The sequence below is a fragment of the Cyanistes caeruleus genome, chromosome 1, assembly GCF_971803275.1.
Source record: "Cyanistes caeruleus chromosome 1, bCyaCae1.hap1.1, whole genome shotgun sequence".
In the NCBI taxonomy this organism is placed as follows: domain Eukaryota; kingdom Metazoa; phylum Chordata; class Aves; order Passeriformes; family Paridae; genus Cyanistes; species Cyanistes caeruleus.
The window spans coordinates 2,760,935-2,777,241 of NC_141701.1; the positions used below are offsets into that span (position 1 = coordinate 2,760,935).

Below are 16,307 nucleotides of genomic sequence, written 5' to 3' on the forward strand. Positions count from 1 at the left end.
CGTCTCCTTGTACCTGAGGATTTCCACCAACCCCATCCATGGGTGGTCCTTGGGATGGGACAGGGAGTTCCATAAAGAAAGGAAAAAACCTAGGAAAGGTCAGGACCTGGGTTGAGTAGACAGATGGGAAATGGCTAGGAACAAAAGCAGAAGCGTGATTCAAGCTGCCATCAACAAAGATATGCCCCTATTATTTTTGTTGTTATTATTTTTATTTTTGTTGTTGTTTTTATTAGTTGTCTTATGATCTATACATTCAAGAAGTTCCTTATTCAGTAATGAACTCATTTTCAGGGGTTTTATTATTTATTATCTTGTTTTAGAGCTGTGTGCCCAACACAGTGTCTCAGCTGGGCTGTGGCAGATAAGAGGAACGAAGATGTTCATGGGTAAAGGATCACATGAGGAATTTCACGTCCTTAATTTTACAGCCAAGCTATCAAACCATCAGAATGATGGGACATGGCAGACTTTACACTCTGCACAGGAGTTTTAAGCAGTTTGGAGCTGTGGGGGTTTGTGACATCCAGCTGGAAGTTCTTAGGCCAGGAAGGGTTTAACCCACCTCAGTCCTGCCTCAGTTGGCAGCAACCAAAAAATGTTGACAGCAAAAATGTCTGGTCCTGTGAAAGAAATGGGGAGTGGGGGCACTTTTCTGTGTTTAGGGAGGAACTTGATATAGCTGCTTTCTTGGCAATCTAATGGAATTCAGGAGGGATTGTGTCCCTGGAATTACTAACATAGAGGAATTTGGGTTCAGATCCATCTAATTTCTGAGAACTCCCATCTGAGCTGGTCACATTCAGTCCCCCTTATAATAGAATCATGGGATGGTTTGGGTTGGAAATGAACTTTAAATGAACTTTTGGTCTTCTAGTCCAACTCCTGCAATGATCAGGGATATATTCAACCAGATCATGTTGCTCAGAGCCTCATCCAACCTGACCTTGAATGTTTCCTGGGATGGAAATTTCTCTGGATAACCTCATCTGGTGTTTAACCTCTCCCACCACAAATGATTCCTTCCTTAGAGCCAGCCTAAATCTCCCTTCTTTCAGTTTAAAACCATCACCCCTTGTCCTGTCCTTACACACCCTACAAAAAACTCTATTTCTATCTTTTTTCTAAACTCCCTTTAAGTATTGAAAGGCTTCAGTTAGCATTTCTGGGTCCTTCTATTTTCCATGCTAAATAACCCAAACTCTCTCAGCTTTTCCATGCTCCATCCCTCTGAAGGAATCAGATGAGTGAAACTTTTAGGATTCCTCTAGCATTAGAGCCTTTTTCAACGCACATATGGAAAAGGTTCAGGTTGTTTGCATGCTGGGAATCACAGGATCTTTTAGGTTGGAAAAGACCTGGAGGATCATCGAGCCCAACCTTTGGCTGATCCCCACCCTGTCACCCAGCACGTGGCACCAAGTGCCACAACCAGGCGTTTCTTGAACACCTCCAGGCATGGTGACTCCTCCACGTCCTGACCCTGCAATGTTCTTGCCCCAGAATGAGCTGAAAAAACTTGTCTAGGTGTGAACTGCTCACCTTGCTCTAAATTCTCACCCAGCTCTGAGTTTTACAGACTCAACTCTTCTTCCTTGTCCTAAAATCCTGGGTGTCTTCAGACAGCTCTGGTGGTGACCGTGTCTTCCAGACTTGCTGGGGCTGCAGAAGGAGACACTTGTCACTCAGCCAGTGGGAAGGTGGCCCTCACAAAAAGCTTTTTTTGCCCATGACCTACATTTGAAACACCCACCCACCCCACGTGTGGGCTGTGTCTCCTCCTGGGGGGAGCCCAGCAGCTGTGTGGGGGTTTTATCACAATTAGTTTTCACGTTGTCACTGAGATAAGGAAACATCCTGGCATGTCCTGCATGACAGAATCCTGACAGCAATAGAGGCTCCTGCTTGCTGCTGGGAAAATACAATTTATTGGCAAGGCTGGCCACAGTTTCAGAGATATTTCTGCTATTTTGTGGAAAGAAAACTTTTATTTTAAGAATATATATCTGCCTTTAAGACTGGGTATCTATAGCTCTCTCTACATACAATACTTGGCTGGCATTTCTCAAAGTCAGCCATTTAATTAACAGAACTTTGGGTTTTTTTAATCCCTATGTGTTATCTATTACCAGACTGTACAATTCCATCTTAGGGAGTAAAGATGAAACCCCAGGCCCCTTCTCAGAGGTTTAATCATCAGCAGATTGGATTCCACATCCCTGGAAGTGCTCAAGGCCAGGCTGGGTAGGGTTTGGAGCAAGTTGGTTTACTGGAAGGTGTCCCTGCCCTTAGCATGGGGGTGGAATTTCAGGTCCCTTCCAATCCAAACAATTCTGAGCCTCTTGCTCTGAGTTTTATGTTGCTGGAACCAAGTGGAAGAGGAGAGTGGAGTCTCACTGCCCACATGACCCAGAAGGAAATAAAAGCATCCCAGAGTCCACAAGATCCTCTGTATGTGAGGTGGGTCATATCCAGAGCTCCAAAAACACCACCTTGGCAAGGGTGTGGCATGGAGCCTCCCCAAAAATGGTTCAGGTTTCACTCTTAGGCTTCACCACCCGTGGGAGATGCCCACTGCTGCTGTCCACATTCCCTGTCCTGTCCTAATGGACACAACAACCTCCCTGCCACCCAATTCTGCTTGCATTAGGAAGGTGGGAAAATTATGGCCTTTCTACATCCTGGAGAGATTCTGGAAAAAATAAAAAATGTTGGTTAAAAATAACCAGGCTGTGGATTTGCAGGCAAGACTGTGCAATTAGTTGGGGTCTGTTGCTCAAGACTGTGAACAGAGTGAAATGCAGCAGATGGGGGAAGACACAGCAAACACAAAGTTTGCTTGTCTCCAAAACTTTACAACAACATCTTCTTTTTTTCATTTTTTTCATTTTTTTCTCCTTTTCCCTCTGGCTGTTGCTTGCTGATCATAGTTAGACACTTGGAATAACTCTAAAGCCTAACAAATGCACAGTTTATCAGCTGTTGGGAGTTTTTAGAGGTGGTTTATCTTCCCTCTGCTTTGTTAACCATCAGGAGAAGCTTCATTTGGATTATCACTGAACTTCACCCTTAATTTGGGACAAAAAATCATGAAAAGATGGTAGAATAGATTAGGTATTAGGAAGAAGTTCTTCCCTGTGGGGGTGGGGTGGCCCTGGTATGGAATTCCCAGAGAAGCTGTGGCTGTCCCATCCCTGGCAGTGTTCCAGGCTAGGCTGGATGGAGCTTGGAGCAACCTGGGGTAGCGGAAGGTGCCCATGGCAGAGGAGTTGGAACTGAATGATCTTCCAGTTCCCTTCCAAACTAAACCACTCCATGATTATCTTACTAAATTAAAATCCTTTACTAATAGAAATACAAGGTTTGGTGCTGAAATATTTTAAAAATTTGCTGAAGGCCAAATATTTTCTCGCCCTCAATTTCCTCTATGTCAAATAAAAAAGAAGCCCTTTGCTTCATAACTTTGTATTTAGACTTGTTTTCCTTTATATGGGAATCTCCAGTTGAAGCATTTTCCATTTTTTAGGGAAGGGATGAGGCTTTGAAATCCTGAGAAATACAAAACCCACTCTTTTCCACCTGCACCGGGACATTTCAATGGGGAACAGCTCTCAGTCAGAGACAGAGGGATTAAAGAAGGCATAAAATAATCCAGGGAGCAACTGTGACAAACAAAGATTATTCACAGATTTAATTATGCCCATTGCATAATCATCCTCAGGGACACAGGTCTGTGGCTAAACCCCTGGAATCTCCCCCTCGCGCAGCTCTTGGGTTGTTCATGGATCCTGAAGGAATTTTTTCACAGGGAAAAGCTGTTGATGTGGCAGGAGGTCTGACCACCCTCCAGGAAACCTCAGGTATCTCTGATATTCAGCCATCCCCAAAAAGATTCGGCACCACAGAGTTCCCAGAGCCGTGAGGAGACCGAGGGGAGGCTTCTCCCCCAATTTCACCCCTCTAAAACCATGCTGGGATAAAACACCCTTTAAATGTCAGATGAGCAGGAGCTTGCAGGTGGCTTTACCTCCCTCCCTGGGGATATTTGTGACTCCTCAGGGTCTCCTGACTCACAGGCAGTGCCCGGGGGGCTGCATCAGCCACCTCCTCGGCGGGGGGAAGGCAGGTGGGCCAGGCAGAGCCCCGGCCCCACGGGGAGAGAGATGCTTTTAGCTCTGACTCATCCCTGTGCTGCCTTTGGAGGGAGAGGCAGCAGCTTCGCAGAGTGGGAGTTGCTCTGCTATTTTCTGTTTACCGGCTCTGCTCGCTGTCATTTCCCACCTGGGGGACAACGGGTTTGAAAGCTAGAGTGCAGCATTTTGTGGCTGGAACATTATTTTATATTTTTTTTTCTCCTCTCCCGATGAAGGGTGAAAGTTTGGTGCTGGCAGGAGAAAATGGAGAAGGGGAGAGGGAGAAGGAAAATCTTACTTTGGGCAGGGAAGGGGTATCACTGTTATTTAACATCCAGGCTGTCCAGAAGGTTTATTGGCACCTGTTAACTCGAGAAATATGTGGGGAAGTGAAAAAATGAGCCTTCCTTGCCTCCTGGATTCTGGTTGGATGTTTGATTCTGGACACCAGTGTCATTCCTGCCACACAGGTCCCAGATAAACTGCCAAAAGTCCCTTCAGGTCAATATTTTTATGCCTCAGAGCTGTCAATCTTCCCATCAAACTTGGTGTCACTCACATCCATTTCCTGCTGGATGCATTATCCGTGGAGAATCGATTGCACGGCTTGGGGCTGGGTTATTGATGCCATTATCTTGTTTATGGCTTGTGGATGTTTCTGGCTTTAGAGCAGTGCCCTCCTAACACTTGAGTCAAAGAAAAGTCCATTTATTCCCAAATTTCAGATGTCAAAATGGAGATGGATCCACTCAGGGTTTTTTGCTCCACCAGATTTGTGTTGTTTGCAGGGCTTGATCCTGTACTGACTTCTCTGGGAATGGCATAAAATTATTTTGCTTGGAAGGGACCTTAAAAATCAACCTATTTTTACTCTCCTGCCATGGGCAGGGACACCTTCCACTATCCCAAGTTGCTCCAAGCCCTGTCCAACTTGGCCTTGAACATTTCCAGTGATGGAGCAGCCACAGCAGGAGCCTGTGCCAGGGCCTCACCACCCTCACAGGAAGAATTTCTTCCTAATTTCCTATCTAAATCTATCCTCTCTTGTCTTAAAGCCATTTCCCCTTGTTCTGTCACTGTTTGCCATTGCAAAAAATCCCCTTTCCAGCTTTCCTCTATCCCCTTTTAGGCACTGGAAAGCCACAGTAGGGTCTCCAGGGCACCTGGTGAGCAGGTTCTGAAAGTTCTGCTCAGTCACTCTGAGGACTTGAACCTCATCTCTTGTCAAACTCCAAGAACAAGATCCAATTTATATCCCACATGTCTCCAGCGGCAAACTTCTATAGGAGTAGGTTGGCTTATCCAGAAGAGATTTTCAGACCTGGCTCCTAAGTGGAGACCTCCCAACAGCCTGGTGTTACCCACCTGGCTTCCAAACAGATTTGGAGGTTCATGCTTCCCCTTTCCCGACACGTCCTATGAAGCACCTCCAGCTGGCACTCGCAGTCTCAGATCTTGGCAGGGAATGTCTGTCTATCCAGGAAAGCTCATTGTGCATGGCAAGAGCTGCCAAATTCACAGCTGGGGATTAGCCATGAGTAATAGTGGAATTCTGGAGAAGCCATGGGAAGTTGCAGCACACAGCCCGTATATGAAAGGGGTGAGTACCTGGAGGAGTTCCCTGAGGTTGGAAAAACAATTCCGTGAGCTGCACATCAGGATTGGATCAGAGTTGTGAGATCCATGAAAATGCAGAACCTCCACACATTTCATTGCTGCGTGCCATAATCCTTTTCCATCTCTCATACCCAGGTTTTTCTCCTTGTTAGAGATTACCTGTTTTTTTTCTGGACAAAGAATGAAGCTGAATCATTCATCCAGACTTAAGACTACATAAAGTTTGGATCCCTGCTCTTGAGGCAGCCAGATTTAATGGGAGAAGGGATTTTTGAGTGCTGCATCCAGCTCTGGGTTCCCCAGCACAGGAAGGACATGGAGTTGTTGGAGTGAGTCCAGAGAAGGCACCAAAATGATCAGAGGGATGGAGCAGCTCTGCTCTGAGGGAAAGCTGAGAGAGCAGGGATTGTTTAGCCTGGAAAAAAAGAAGGCTTGGGGTGACCTAAATGTGGCCTTCCAGAACCTGAAGAAGCTGACAAGGAACATGGAGATTGACTATTTACTAGAGCATGGAGTGTTAGGACAAGGATTAAACTGAGAGTGGGTTTGGATTGGATATTAGGAAGAAATTCTTCCTTGTGAGGGTGGGGAGGCCCTGGCACAGGTTTTCCAGAGAAGCTGTGGCTGCCCCATCCCTGGAAGCATCCAAGTCCAGGTTGGACAGGGCTTGGAGCACCCTGGAATAGTGGAAGGTGTCCCTATCAGTGGCAGAGGGGTGGGAATGAGATGATCTTTGAGGTCCCTCCCAACCCAAACCATGTTTGTTTCTAAGGCTGGATGCTCCCTGCATTGGAATGAAGCACATGAGTGAACTGATGACCTTTAGCTACAGGAGGATGAGCTAAGGGAGCTGAAGATCCTCCAGCTTTTTCTTCCATCTCCACATGTTCTGGAGCCTTGCAGGATCCTGGTGTGAACTTAGGGAAATTCTGTGGTTTCTCTGCTTTCCTTCTGAGCTGAGGGGAACCAGGGGATGTTGCCTCTTGGATGTGTCCATTGCCTACATTCCCAGATTTATCCTCACTCTACAAACAGATTTTGGAATGCTTTGGATGAGGACCCTCTCCAGGTGCCCTCTGAAATCCCTGGCCCAAGGAATGCACAGGAATGATCAGGAAATGGAGCTGGATTCCCAAACAGCAGCACAACCAAACAACACACTCCTTCTTCTTTGCAGTTTTGGGGACTTTTAATCAAAGTAAAGTTGTAAAAAAGTAACATCTAGAACATTTAGGTGGGCAAATTTCTCTTATTTTTTGATCCTAAACCCTTTACATTTAAGCACAAATTTACCCCCCTAATAATTTCTAAATGTCTTTCTTTTTAAAACAATTGGAGACAGGGAAAATGAGGTGTTACTGGATGCATACTGGGGAGCATAACTCTTATTTACTGGAGAGGCAGTGAGGAACTACATATGTTACATAATTATATAGAAGATAGCAGGATTGCAGTGTTCTGAAACAAAAAAGTGCCAGCATTCGGAAAGAATAGGGATCATTGGCGGCAATTTATGTAGTTTAGAGTGATTTTAGTTAAACAATTGCACATTTTGGTGCAATGTATGACATAATAGTCAAAGAGAACTGAAAAGTTTTCAAGTCTGTTTTCCATGTCGGCTTCCCAGCTGATGCTTCACCAGGGAAACTTCTTATTTGTGGGGAGAGGCTGCTCCTGGCCTGGGTTTTCCTGAGATTTGTTCTCTCTTGCTTTGTTGTGTGGTCAGTCACACCATTCCTACACTGGAATGGGTTGCTCAGAGAAGCTGTGGCTGCCCCATCCCTGGAAGTGCCCAAGGCCAGGTTGGATGGAGCTTGGATAAACCTGGGACAGCGGGAGCTGCCCCTGCCCCTGGCAGGGAGTGAAATGAGCTGATTTTAAAGGTCCCTTCCAACCCAAACCAACACTTCTTGGAGGAGTGTTGGGAAAACTGGTTTGAATGGTGAAAGTCTGAAATCCCATCATGTTCCAACAGGTTTTGGGAAAAGCTGAGCCTCAGCAGGGCTGAAGTAGCTCAGCTGGGAGAGTGTTAGACTGAAGATCTAAAGGTCCCTGGTTCAATCCCGGGCTTCAGCAGAGTTTTCCTGCACTTTTGTGTGCCCAGGGCTGGGATTTCTGATACAAGAGAGACCTGGACATCCAGGACTGAGTCCAGCCAAGGGTCAGCGGAACTGGAGGCCACTGGAGGGGACTGGAGCACCTCTGCTGTGGGGAAAGGATGAGGAGCTGGCTCTGGTGGCCTGGAGAAGGCTGCCCTTCTTAGACATATTCCCGAGTGAGCTGGAAGTGCTCCTGGGCAAGGGGCTGTAGGTCCTGCTTGAGCAGGGCTTTGCAGCAGGGACCTCCAGGAGGTCCCTTTGGAACTCAGCTGGTCTGAACCTGTGAAAGAGGGACAATTTTTTGGTTTTACAATTCCAGCACTTCAGCAAAAATGGTGATATCAAGGGATTTTTGCTCTTTTCACTGCCTGTTCCCAACCCTATGCCATATTCTACCCTGTAAATCAATGGTAATGCTGAGCCCACTGATATGTGGGGCTGCTTAGTCTGGAATGACTCCAGAGGAGACCACAAAAACTATTAGAGAGATAGAGATCCTCTCTTATGAAGAAAGCTGTGTTTGTTCAGTCTGGGTCTCCAGGGAGACCTCAGAGCCCCTTCCAGTGCCTAAAGGGGCTCCAAAAGAGCTGGAGAGGGACTTCAGAAAAGGGCCTGGGGTGTCAGGGCAAGAGAGAATGCCTTCAGACTGACAAAGAACAAGGTTAGATGGGGATATTGGGAAGAAATTGTTCCCTGTGAAGGTGGTGAGGCCCTGGCACAGGTTTCCCAGAGAAGCTGTGGCTGCCTCTGGATTACTGGAAGTGTCCAAGGCCAGGTTGCACAGAGGTGGGAGCACCCTGGGATAGTGGAAGTTGTCCCTTCTCACTGCAGGGGTGTTGGAACTCAATGATCTTGAAGGCCCCCTCCAACCCAAACCATTCCATGATTTTGTGATCCTTTGAGGACAATCACTGGTGCCTGACCACCTCTGCCAGGCAGCATTCCAGGCTTTGAGCTGCAGAGTCATCATTACCAGAAGAGCTCAGCTCCTTGCTAGAATTAATGACTTGAGTCTGCTTAATTAAATGTTTCTCCCCTTTGCCCTAAATGTTAATCCCTTCCCCAGCCATGGAATTGCACAGGGACTCTGTGAGCTCACTTCTCAGTGCCATTTTTTGTTAGTGAGGCACTGAAAGAGTGACTGGATCCTCCTCTCCCTTTGCTGTTGCCCTCTCCCCAGAACAGCAGAAACAATGCTTTGACATCACATTACATAATTTTCTTCTTATGAGCCCTTGCAAACATCTTTATGGCAGAGAAAAAATGAAAGAATCTTGGAAATAACTTTTGAACTTCAGAGAAAAGGAGAAAGAGAAAGCCTGGCTGAGACATTTTAGAGCTCATGATTCATCAATGGTAGAACTGAGACCTGAGAAAAATCTGCTCTACCCCCTGTAACTCATTTCTGAAAAATAAAGGTGGCAGGGATACAGTGGTGAGTGATACTGTCATGGAAAAATAGGTGTAAGTGCTGGGAAGACAACACAGTCAGGGAATACAATAATCCCTGGAGACCAGGATAGGCTTGGTCTGATTCCTGCCCTCTGTCAGGGTTATCCATGACTTGGAGTGGCTGCAGGGGGCTGCCAGGTGGGAACTTTTGAGATATTTGAGATATTATCCCATCTTTTGCAGTGTGGTTCCAATGGATCTGAGTGTGGGTGTTGCAACTTGTCTCACCCCTCATTTGCAAGATCTGTGACTAAGAAAACTCCCAGAATCCTGGTGTCTCCCATGGCAGCCCCTCATTCCATCTTGTTTTCTGCTTGGCTCTCCATAATCCCAAAATCTGGCATTATTTCCTCTCCAGTCAGACTGAGCGTCAAGGACAAAAACGCTTCAGGAGCTCCAGGGATTGCTGAGGTTGGATTTAAGCAGGAAATAGAACAAATTTCCCAGGGCGGTCTCCTGTTTGTGGATGCTTGGGAAAAGGGAATGGATTGACGGAAGAATGGTCGTAAAGGAGCAGAAAGGAGGGACTGACGTCAGAGCTCCTCATTTCCATTTCTACGTCACCTAGCAACACTCCAGTTAAGGACTGAACTTCCGAGACGTGGATTCCCTGGGAATTTTCCCATTAGGTGGCACCACTGGCCTTGGGAAGGCTTTTGTCTGCTCTGGCTCCATCCAGCCAGCCAGACCTGGATCCAAATGCATTGATCTCCCTCCCAAAAATTCAGAAACGGCTGCAGACGAATCAGATTTGTGAAGACTTAAAAGTGCTGTGGGTTATTTGTTTTAATTATTTTGGAGGAAAACTTTTGATAGGACCCAGCCTATCTATGCACTGGGCTTAATACAGATTCTAGAAAACCCCAAAGAGAAACAAAATCTTGGCATGAATTAAATGATCCTGAAGGTCCTTTCCAACCCCAAAAATTCTGTGATCGGGTCAGTTGTAGAGATTTGCCTTTTTGGCCTCAGAGAGATAGGTGAGATGAATCCTACCCCAGGAACTTTTCAAAATTGCTCTGTTTCGCAGGAAAAATGTCACATCAGATCTTCTCTTGTGGTCTTTGCTCCCTGTCACATGGATGTGTCCACATGGCCTTCCAGGAATTAGGAAATCATCAGTGCTGGTTATGCCAAACAGCTCACAGCTCTTCAGGGAAGAGCAAACCAGAACTATTTCACAGAATTACAGGCACTGATGCTTCAAAGTAGACATTGATCTGTTTTGATTTGTCTTCAAAGACAGAATCTTTTGAAGAAAAAATAAGCCTGGAGCAAGTCCACACTCCAGACATTAAAAGCCCTTCAAAGCAAAGCTTTACATGTGAGTAAATACTTAGGATAGACTCCAAAATAATCAGCTAAGAAATAACCTGGCTCTACAATTCTCACTTTCCTTCAGCATCCAAGCGTGGAAAAATACACCAGGAACAGTGTTATGTTCCTAAATTTTGATCCAAGATGTACTTGTAAGATCCACAAGAGCTCAAGAAATTGCTCCTTCAAAAACCTTCTGCAGATAAAAATAACCAGCCCTGCTCTGAACACACAGCTTTGGTTTGGGGATGATCCTGCAGAGGACACAGTGCAAGATTTTTTCCTCATCTTCTTTCATGGACAGTAAGAAAAAACTTACTGGGGTAAATACCCGACTTCTTTCTTATGGGTCCTGAGGTCCAGGTGGAGATGAGAGAGACATTCAACAGGATAGACAAGGATGGCTCATTCCCACTTCAGGGCTGAGGCCTAATCACCCTCCAGTGGCTCCAATTCCTGGACAATAATGTAGATTCCTCTCACATCAGCAGCTCTACCAGACACAAAATGGAATTGTTTTCGGGATTATGTTGTCTGTTGGCTGTGGTCTTTAGCCACACCCTGGATTTGCTACATGAACTGTTTCTTTTGGGACCACAGAGCTTTCAAAAGATGGATCTAGAATGTTTTAGGTGAGATAGAGGAAACAATTTCTAAATCTAGAAGCAAAAATTCTGTAGCACTGCACAGCTGTCCAAAAGTTCTCCACCTGACAAGCACAAAGATGCTGAGACCCTCAGCCACCCGTGAGCAGTTCCTCAGTGACCATGGCTGGGATCATCATTGGAATCCAGTGCTGGAAGTGGTTTTGGAGATAGAAAACCCATCTGGGGAATGATCCTGATGTCTGGATATTTCAAGAGATTCTATAGCCTAGTTCAGGAGCCTGAGATATCAGGAACTGTTATCTAATAAATCTCAGTGAGGAAATATCAGCTGCTGTCAAGCTGAACATTCAAACCCAGATTAAATATGTTCCTGACACCTTTCACTACCAGATTTTTAACAGACATGGAAAAACTTACTGTGCGTTCCACATATGTATTTTGGGAAGATGTGAATTTGGAGCTGGTGAAAGATGGGAGATTGTCCTGGGAGAGAATTATTTGCAGGATAAGTTGGTGGGCTGGGAAAACATCTCCCATATCACTGCATGAAGATGCCTGGCTCCCATTCCTTAGGTGGAGAGTGACAGATTGATGTGGAGAGATTAGCCAGGCTCCATGGATAACTCCAGATCCTTCCGTGGGCTATGTGAAAAGGTGTCAGGAAATTCTGTTCAATGCTACAGCTCCTGGCTGGTTCCCAGATCAGGGCTGCTGTTTAATTCCAGATTTAGCTGTGTTTTATCACAGAATCCCAGAATGTTTCAGGCTGGGAAGGACATTAAATACCATCTTTTTCCAATCCTCTGGCATGGGCAGGGACAATTTCCATGGACCAAGTTTCTCCAAGCTCCCTCCAATCTGGCCTTGAACACTTCCACGTGTCTTGAGCCATTACTTTTGATCTCAGTCTGTCTCCATCCTGTTCCTTGAAACAATTCTTTGATTCCCAAGTCAACCAAAGGCTGTCAGAAAAGGCTGAAAGAGCCTCATATTTCAACAAGTTTTTGGAAAATCTGAGCCTCAGCAGGGCTGAAGTAGCTCAGCTGGGAGAGCGTTAGACTGAAGATCTAAAGGTCCCTGGTTCAATCCCGGGCTTCAGCAGAGTTTTCCTGCACTTTTGTGTGCCCAGGGCTGGGATTTCTGATACAAGAGAGACCTGGACACTCAGGAGACATCCAGCACATCCAGCCAAGGGCCAGGAAGGTGATCACAGAATCACAGAATGGGTCATGTTGGAAGAGACCATAGTTGAGGTCACCTGGTCCAAACTCTCGCTCAAGCAGGGCCATGTGTCCAGAGGATTCTGGAATATCTCCAGGGAGGGAGACTCCACACCCTCTCTGGTCTCTGTTCAGGGCTTGGTCACTGCCCAGGGAAGAAGTTCTGCCTCGTGTCCAGGTGGAACTTCCTGGGGTCACTTCCTGCCTGTCCCTCTTGTGCCATTGCTGAACCCCCGGAGCAGAGCCTGGGCCCTGCTCAGAGCCCTCCCTGCAGTCAGGGACAGACAGGGATGAGGTTCCCTCTCAACTGTGTCTCCTTGAGGCTGAAAAGCCCCAGCTGAACGTCATGAAAGCACTGGAACCTCTTTCTTACGGGGAGAAGATGAGAAATTGTTGATGAGATGATTGCCCTGAGGGGTTTTGGAGTTTCCATTCTGAGAAATTTTTAAATGCCACCTGGCCGTGGTGCTGGGTGATTAGCTCTGGGTGGCCCTGCTGGAGTAGAGAGTTGCGCTAGAAGATGTCCAGAAATCTCCAGCTCTTCAACAAGTAAAGGAAAAAGACAAAGTTTTATGTGTAGGGCAGGGAAAAACCAGGCCAATGTCATCCTCGGTTTTTTCCATCAGCAGTGTCCACCTGGCCAATCTAAACAATCATCCTGGTTGGCCAACCAAGCCAACAAAGAGCTGCGATCAAGATTAGGGTGAGAGAAGTACCAGACCTCCACATGAATAAAACCAAATTTAAATACTCCTATCATTAAAATATTATCAAGGTAAAGTTTTCTCCTTTTATTTTTCCTGTTTTCCCTTTTTTTTTCAGTCAAACTAATCGCTCCAATAGCACATAGAGACTCCTTCAAACTGAACTCCTCACCCTCTCTGAAATCCCGGTGCCTGTCATCCGCTGCAGGATCTGCAGCGCGACGTCACACACAGAGCCCCCAAATAAACTTCCGCTCTCATTTCAGGCACCATCTGTGTCCCATTTCTGCAGTGCCTGGCAGAGATTTCTTCCCTTCTATGGAATGTTCCTTCCCCTTGCTGAGCTGCAGACTTCGGAGGTGGGGAAGTCTGCGGGTGGAACGGATCCCAGCTCCGTGCAGACGGAGAGCACTGCACTGTGACAGTGTCCTTGGGTGGCAGGAGGATGTTGGTGCTCGTCCTTGGTCAGGTGGCCCCAAACCAGGCTCCAGGGCAACCTAAAGAAGAGGTGAAGATGACACTGGGTCATCTGGCTGTAAGAAATGGGAGAGGCTTCGCTGGGATGCTGGATGTTAATGAGGGTAGGAGTGGTGAAGTGAGGAAGAGCCAAAGTTGGGGATAATCATGGAGGGGCCCAAATGCACTGGAACCACGCAGCTGCTCTGGCTCAGAGTCACAGAACCACAGAGTACCCTGAGCTGGAACAGACCCCCAAGGATCATCGAGTCCAACTCCTGGCCCTGCACAGGACACCCCAACAATCCCAGCATGTGCCCAAGAGTGTTGTCCAAGCACTCCTTGCTCTCTGTCAGTTCTGGTGCTGTGACCATTCCATGAGGAGCTGTTCCAGTACCCAGCCACCCTCTGGATGAAGAACCTCTTCCTGAAATCCAACCTAAACCTCCCCTGACACAGCTTCAGGCCATTCCCTCCGGTTCCATCACAGGTCACCACAGAGCAGAGATCAGTGCCCACCCTTCCTCTTCCTCTCAGGAGGAACTTTTGGACTGTGATGGGGTCTCCCCTCATTCTCCTCTTCTCCAGCTGAGCAAACCAGGTGCCCTCAGCTGCTCCTCACACGGCTTCCCCAGCTTGGAGTTCACAGTCTTGTCTTCCTCTTATGCAAATAAATGGACCTTTAATGCATAATTCAGGCAGCTGCAACCCAAACAGATCATGAAAAGCTTTGCCTTAGGCTCTCCACCAAACCAGCTGTTTCTCTGCCAATCCCTGTGCCTCAGTTTCCCTCGCTGCAGCACTGACACTTCCCTTCCCAAAGAGTGGGAAGAGCCAGATTGCAGGTGAAAGTACTCTGTGTTCCCGGCTTGTTTTTGTGTGTTATCCCAGCACGTGTCCCCAGGGATGATGCTGGATTACTCATACACCTCTCGAGTCCTCTGTTTCTCTAATTCCTTTTATTTGCAGGAATTAGGAACAGTCATGCTATCCAGGAAAACACAGCCCTCACAATGCCAGCATCGGCGTCACGGAGCTGTGCTTAGCAGGCTGTTCCTAAGAAATTCCTGGGACTTTCAGGTGCATTCACCTCAAAGTGGGGCGGAAATGGGGAGGAGGAGGTGATTGGAAAGGAGAGTACAGATCGTCTTGGAACACTGCAAGATGAGGTAAATAACATCTTGAGGTAAATAACGAGGAAACTGTGTGGGAAAGCAGGTGAGTGATGGGAGATTCAGAATCCTGGGTCACCTTTGATACAGAACATTTCAAATGGCCAGGAAAGATTTTGGGATTCATCTGGAAAGAGAGAGGCTGCTGGAGATGAATATATAATTGTTCATCATATGAGTGATTATATCATTCATATATGATATAAAATACCATACATTAGATATAGATATATAGATCAATAATGAAATAATATTAATTCAAAAATATTCATATATATAATATATAATACTTGGAATATTTTGCCTATCATGGCAAAGGGAAGCCAAGGTTGAGTGTTGATGATGTGGATCTGGAGGCTGAAAGGATGAGGATGAGGAATTTGTGGTCCAGACAGAGGTCAGCATTGTAAGGATGGGGTTTAAACTGGTTAAGGCAGTGAAAATTCTGAGGCTCATCCCAGTCAATATGGGGCAGCTCTCATTGAGCTCTTTCCTGTCCTCCAGAAACAGATGCCGGAAGAGGAAAAGGGTTTTGCCCTGTGGTTGCTGGAACCAAGTTCATTTTGCTGCACAACCCTCTCTGTTGCCACTGTGGCTGATCCTTCTGAGGATGCTCAGGTCTCATTAGACATAAAGTGGATGAAGAAGTTGTGATGCATTAAAATCTTTTCTTCCCCACTCTCCTTCCATTATTAGTTTTTATGTGTGGATTTTTTTTTTTTATTTTTTTTTTTTTACTGAAAATCTGAGTCACAAAATTCAGGGAAACACCTGGGGTCTAACCTACTCTTGAAATTGCATTCCCTTTGGTTTTGAGGTTGTAGCCCAGAACTCTGATATAGGGAGCTATGGAGCAATCCTTATTTTGGTTATCCCAGCTGCCAAAACAAGAGGTGTTCAGACATCTGTTGCCTTGGTGTTATCATGTTTAATAACCCTGGTTATTAAATCAATAATCCTGTCTGTGAAGATTTTGTCTAAAAATGTTAAAACACTTTCTTGATCATTTTCATAGCTTTTGGCTCATGGACTCTGCTTCTGGTTGTGGACACTCACACATTTTGGAAGAGAAGTGGCCATCACACAGAAGCAGTGAAAAGAAAAAGATACCCCTAAGTCAATCTCCATTACTATTACTATTATTATTATTATTATTATTATTATTATTATTATTATTATTATTATTATTATTGTTATTAATAATAATAATAGTAATAATAATGATAACAGTAATAATAATAATACATTATTTAAAATAATTCTATGGTTTGTAGCACCCGGTTTTATAAAAAGCCATGGCAGAGAGGGAAAAAAATCTCATTTTTCAGCCTATCCCTACTGCTCTTCTCCATTCCCCCACAGCAATAAAATTCCTGGAAAAGATGGACAAGACGGGAAGGATCTCGTGTCTCCTGGGAGTGACAGCAGAACCCTTTGAACGAGGAGTGGGAATAACTCGTAACACATTCCAGAGCCCTGCCGTGCTCTGCCTGTGCCTCCCGCCCACCTGCCAGAGGAAGCTGGGAGGG

The 16,307-nt window shown here is 46.0% G+C and overlaps 2 non-coding genes across 2 annotated transcripts; both read left to right on the forward strand.

Moving 5' to 3' along the window:
- Window positions 1-7,753: 7,753 nt before the first annotated feature.
- TRNAF-GAA (transfer RNA phenylalanine (anticodon GAA)) lies at window positions 7,754-7,826 on the forward strand. The gene has a single exon. It is a non-coding gene; the product is annotated as a tRNA-Phe (tRNA).
- A 4,428-nt stretch (window positions 7,827-12,254) lies between these two features.
- Window positions 12,255-12,327, forward strand: TRNAF-GAA (transfer RNA phenylalanine (anticodon GAA)). The gene has a single exon. It is a non-coding gene; the product is annotated as a tRNA-Phe (tRNA).
- The last annotated feature ends 3,980 nt before the right edge of the window (window positions 12,328-16,307 follow it).